Source organism: Etheostoma cragini, chromosome 4 (genome assembly GCF_013103735.1).
Source record: "Etheostoma cragini isolate CJK2018 chromosome 4, CSU_Ecrag_1.0, whole genome shotgun sequence".
Taxonomy (NCBI): Eukaryota; Metazoa; Chordata; class Actinopteri; order Perciformes; family Percidae; genus Etheostoma; species Etheostoma cragini.
The window spans coordinates 24,886,335-24,892,520 of NC_048410.1; the positions used below are offsets into that span (position 1 = coordinate 24,886,335).

At 44.9% G+C, this 6,186-nt stretch overlaps 1 protein-coding gene across 2 annotated transcripts in view; it reads left to right on the forward strand.

The window, feature by feature from the left end:
* The window catches only part of fhit (fragile histidine triad diadenosine triphosphatase), a 369,059-nt gene that overhangs the window by 35,062 nt on the left and 327,811 nt on the right, over positions 1–6,186 (forward strand). For both annotated transcript variants that reach the window (XM_034869177.1, XM_034869176.1), the window contains exon 3: positions 5,314–5,400. The gene's annotated coding sequence lies outside the window, so the exon portion shown is untranslated. The remainder of the gene's footprint in view (positions 1–5,313; positions 5,401–6,186) is intronic.

Genomic DNA, 6,186 nt, shown 5'->3' on the forward strand with positions numbered 1-6,186 from the left:
CAAAGACTTGGAGGTGCTACAAGCCATCGATTCCCTCCATAATCATGGCAAATGTGAACTCGCTGCCAAACAAGAATGATGAATTGTTTGCGCTGAACAACCAGCGGATCTACCGTGAGACCAACTTGTTCATCTTTACGGAGACATGGCTAAACCACCTTGTACCAGATGCTAACGTGGACCTGCTGAGATTCACTGCAGTGAGAGCCAACAGCCACAAAGGCGAGTGGAAAATGCAAAGGTGGGGGACTCATCATGTATGTCAACAACCGCTTGTGTAACCCAGTACATGCCTCCGTAAAGACAGCCTCATGTTGCCTGGAACTCGAGCTGCTAGCTGTTAGCCTGCAGCTGTCTTATCTGCCGAGGGGGTTCAGTCATGTGATTACCGTCTGTGTTTACATCCCTCAGAAAGCGGACGCAGCCACTGCCTGTGAGAAGATCCGATCTGTCACAGCAGCGCTGCAGACACAGCACCCTGAGGCCTTCATTATCATCTCTGGGGACTTTAATCGTGCAACTTTGGACTATACTTTGGCCGTTTTTCACCAGGTTGAAGACTGTCCTACTAGAAACAACAGGACAGCCACTGTACACCTCCCTCGTCCAAAAACAACCGGTGACAACTCGCACCAGCGGGAGGTGGTCCCGTGAGATGGAAACCGCTCGAAGAGACAGACAGACCCACAGTCTGTGATGTGCTGATCAACCCACATGGTGAGGATGACAGAGGGGATGACACATTGTCTGACGGACTACTTGAACTTCTGTGCAGACGTGGTCTCCCCCATCAAGACTTACCGCTGTTACCCTAAAAACAAGCCTTGGGTAACGCGAGAAGTCAAGGCTGTCCTCTACAAGAAGAAGGCTGCCTTCAGGAGCAGGGACAGGGGGGCCATGAAGACAGCACAGCAGGAGGTGAAACACTGTGTGAGGGAAGCTAAGGGCAGCTACAGGAGAAAGATGGAGTAGAGCTGAAGGAGGGAGGTCTGGGAAGACCAACACAAAGACCAGAGCGGGAGGGGGGACAATAAAGAGGGCAAAGGAACTAAATGACTCAGGTTTAACCAGCCTTGGTCCCCTCCACCCTCACCGCAGCCATCTCTCCTTCTTCCCTCTACATCTCCCCCCCCCCCCCCCCCCCCCCCCCCCCCCCCCCCCCCCCCCCCCCCCCCACCACCACCACCTCATTTTTCAACCTTAGACTGCAGGTTGTGAGCCCGGAACAATGCAGGATCCGGTTTCAAAGAAGAACAGGCCCAGCGAGCTGAATGACTTTGCCCGGTGGCACTCACTTCACACCTGATGAAGACGTTGGATCAGCTCTTCCTCAGACTCTTTAGACCCCAGGTATAACATGCCCAGGACCGCCAGTAGTTTGCATACCAGCCAGATGTTGGTGTGGAGGATGCCATCCTCTACATGCTACACCAAGTCCACTCCCATCTGGTTAGAAGAAAAAATACAGTGAGGATCCTCTTTTTGGACTTCTCCAGTGCCTTTTAATATCATCTGGCCCCTTATACTTCAGGACAAACTAAACAGGATGGAAGTGGAGCCCTATTTGGTAACTTGATCAAAGATTACCTCACTGACAGGCCACAGTACGTCAGGCTGAAGGGCATTGTGTCTGACACTTTGGTCAACAGCATTGGAACTGGAGCCCCCCCCCCCCCCCCCCCCCCCCCCGTCACATACAGAAGTACGCTGATGACACAGCCATTTTTGGGTGTATCAGGGGTGACAGGGAGGAGGAGTGTTAGAGTCTGGTGAGGGACTTTGTTCTCTAGTGTCACACTAACTGCCTACAGCTCAACCACTCTAAGACAAAGGAGACCAGACCAAGACTGTGACCAGTCTTGCTAGAGGGAGTTGAGGTGGAGGCTGTGCAATCATACAAATACATCGGGCTGTGACTGGACAACACAAACTAGCCACCTGTACTGAAAGACACAGAGGAGGTTGTACGTCCTTAGGAAATTGCGGTCTTTCAACATCTGCAGCAAACTGCTGTGGATGTTTTACCAGTCTGTGTACGCCAGTGTCCTCTTCTACACTGTGGTGTGCTGGGGTGGCTGCATATCCGTGAAGCTGGACTCACGGGTGACGTTGGCAGAGAGGAGGACATTGAACAAACTGCTGGACATTACTGACAATGCCAGCCACCCCCTGCACAGTGTCATTAGCACCCAGAGTAGGCTGTTCATTGGAAGGCTGCTCCTTCCCAAGTGTCAGGCCAGCAGACTCAAGGACTCCTTTGTCCCTCATGCCATTGAACTTTACAACTCCTCTCTCAGGGGGAGGAGGAAATTGGGTAACAACGACTGTACAGAACAGGAAGGAAGAGGAGTAGTAGCCACTCTTTCACTGTGCAATTAAGTAGTTGATAATCTACTCACATACATAACCTTGACACTCTAACTGCCCTTAACTGATAAACTATGGGGTAAATTGTAACATTTTTCTGGTCTGAGAGTAAACCATGCGTTTTCTGTTAGGGTAGCAGAGACAGCACATACACCATTTATTAGAAAACACATGGAACTAGTTTGTTATCACATTTTGAACCCACTAGCTTAAAAGAGCTCCAAGATATAGTCAGCAATGTTAGAAATATCCCCCGTTTACAGTGACCAACAAACCACTATATTTTTGAAGAAGTAACATTTAAGAGATGTTAAAATGTATGCTCTTTATTATAGCCAAATTTATTATTATTATTGATCGTTTTATACTGTTCATATACTGTATTGTTTTATACCTTTTTTGTGAGCTGCTGAAAACTGCTGCTGGAAATTTCAATTCACTTGCGCAAGTCGTCTCAAAAGGATTAATAAAGAAAAGACTAAAGCAGAGAAAGGGGATGTTACCTTGGCCCTTATGACCTCATAAGGAGCAAGATTCCAGATTGACCCATCTGAGCTTTCATTTTCTTAAAGGCAAAGCAGGATACCCAGGGTATAGTTTACACCTATCACCATTTTTAGCCACTGGGGGACCATAGGCAGGCTAGGGGAACTAATTATTATTGTTAAGAAATAATGTTAAAAAACCTCGTAATGTGCAATTTTGCCATGGGACCTTTAAAACATGCTTGCTAGTAACAATAGGCATTGCCAGATCACCCTAGGACTGAAACCCTGAAAGTGTAACAGGACGTTCTATCAGATGGAAGAACAGAAGAATGGGAGAAGCTCAAGTTTCTATCAGAGCAGTGTGAGAACAAGATTTCACCGACACATGCAGCAGGGACCATGGTGTGTTATATTCAAACAATAGGAATGTAATCTATTTTATAAGTGTTTTAGGAGCCTTTCTGCAGTCTTTTGGACCAGCTGTTAGAGATGTTATAAATGTGTGCGAATCCAAAATGTAAACCGTCAGTGGGTGTTTGCTGGGCTAAATAAATATGGCACTGTTATGTAAGTTTGCTGTCAAGCGCGCAGATGACTCTTTGGGCACATTTCATCTCCAGTTTTGTCTGTTAAAGTAAATCTTAGAATATTATGTTTTTGTGTCCCTGGTGTACCAAGGTACACAGCTATTTTTATGCGGCTGTGTGCACCTTGGTTCACAACATGAGGAACACTCATTGTCATATTCCAGGGTTAGCTGAGAGAGCTTTTACCGTGCACGCAGACCCCATGACACAATAAAAATACATCCTGATGTAATGTGAATTAAAGAAACATTAAGGTAGGGTGGAATACATATTTCATCTGCAGTACCTTGGTGTATTTAAAGGTATTTAGGCATGGGAATTTCAAGCACTACAGTTTATTAATTTATGTTTTATTTTCATTTTTAATGGACTAACGAGTGACTGTAGACAGAGGTGTGGCATACAGGGATATGTTATAATCTGGAACTAAAGCAAAATATTCTTTAATTGAAAGTTGTTGTTTTTTTCTAGTATTGCAGTTGAAGCCATCTAAAGGGATGTAAAAAATGATTGATAATACCCAAAGGTGACCTGGTTTACTATCCTAAGTCTTTTATTTTGATAATTCACTTTAACCAGATGTTGTTCTGGTCTGCCTTCTTGGAGGCCATCTCAAAGCTCTTCTTCCTTCTCCGAGGAGCAAGGATGGAGGATTGAGGAAGGATCTCTGAGGAGCTATGGCTGCATCTCATGGTTATTTCACAAGTCCTCGGCTGAACCGGAAGTTGTCTGTCCCGCCTCGGTAAAGGCCGTCTTAAAGCTCTTATTTCTACCCTGAGGACAGAGGAGCGAGCATCGAGGAAGGATCATCAAGGAGCTCTAAAAACACTTTACTTGTTTCCTCGTTCTTTGCACAATTCCCTCCATCTCTCTTGTGCTTCCTCGGTGGAAGGGACTAAGATGCAGGGAAGTGAAGAAAGTGAAGGAAACGTGGATGCAATTATGCAGTACGGCTATCTTCAGAAACTAGTGTCGTCAGGCGACTTTCGAGTGCAGAAACTCAAGGGAAGACAATTACCTCTTCTGAAGAGTCCATAATCATGTTTGTTTTTTTAATCCTCTGTCCTTCTTGGCTACTAGCAACTGCATGGGGGTGACAGAATCTAAGCACTATAGCTTTAAAAAATATAATCCAAGGGCAGTTTGAGTGGTCTTAAAATAAGATCCTGAGTCCTCTTTATCTGAGACCAAAACAAGGCTGAGTAAAAATGTGGTCGATGACGAGACCAAGACCTTCAAAAAGTGTCTGGAGACCATGACCGTTCTTGAGTACTACAACACTGTCAATACCAATTCCAATGTTTGTTTTTTTCTAGATCTGATTCAAAAAGGGTTGAGTGGTTAGGTATTGTTTGACTGGAGTAGATTCCATACTAGTTGGTACTGGGTTTTGTGTTCCGGTCGATACCCATCGAGAACCGATACCCAGCACGACACACAACTTTCCACAATAACGCTAATATTTTCTATTTGGAAATATGCAGTGCCTACTCCATATTACACACAAAAGATGCTGTCAAGCTATGTGTGAAACAGTATTGGATTTGACTTGCGCTCCATTCAGTCAGTCATTGCCTTTGATCAATGCAGCTTTAATACATGTGCATGCGGTTGATTTAACTCCATAGCACAGCAACATGTGGAACGTACCTGTTGGGATGTGTCAAGGGGGTGTCAGCTCTCGTTGTCAATAGTTTCCTGCCAGAGCGTTGCTCTCTCACACAAGCCTCATCCTTAATTATTTGGTGTAACATCCTGGCTCACGACCCCCATATGTTTGATCACAATGTGACAGAGAAGTCTTATTAGTCTTCCGTTCCCTACAGTAATAAACCACATCTTGTTATTTTCTTTTCTCTCTGCCCCCCCAGCCCGAGCACCGCTTCTCTCCATCCAGGCCTCCATCCTGTTTTATAATTATCCATCTGCAAGGCCGTGGGAAGCCAGCAAGGTTGAAGGTAAGTCTGTTTACTGCATAAAGCGCACTCCAAATTGGCTCAGCCATTGATTTTCATTCCTGTTTTTTTTTTTAAAGAGGTGTAAGAAAGTTGATTACAGATTAAACAGAATACACGAGATGTTTTCACATCATTCCCTTCAGTGCAAACTGCTGCACACTGTGTAGCATTGTACACACATTGAGCATTTGCTGGGTAGTACAAGAGGGCTCTCTAGTAAATTTTGATGAAAATGATTATTTTTACATTCTTTTGTCACTGAGCCCCAGGTTTTAAAATCGCAAGCTTTCAGCAGTGCTGTGAAATGTCCCAGAAGCCATTTATGTCTTTTCATAGAAAATTGCATTTGTGGGATGATGTTTCTATTCACTGATGGAACGTGTGAGGGAAAGGATGTATTTTTTTCTATGATGCTCTCACACTTAGGACCAACATTACTGCAACACCGCGGCCACGCCACGTTAGCGTTGCATATGGTGTGCAATATGCAATTTGATAGACACAAAAATCATGTAGTTTAGTTATCATCATTGACTGTCTTGTTGAAGTGGGTAGGGGAGCGGTTAACCCCAATGCAGTTTATCAGGTACACACAGCAGCTACCCTCATGAAGTTCACATGGAGGTAGACAAAAATATATGCACATACATATGTGTGTGTGTGTGTGTGTGTGTGTGTGTGTGTGTGTGTATATATATATATATATATACTCACCGGCCACTTTATTAGGTACCCTATGCTAGTAACGGGTTGGACCCCCTTTTGCCTTCAGAACTGCCTCAATTC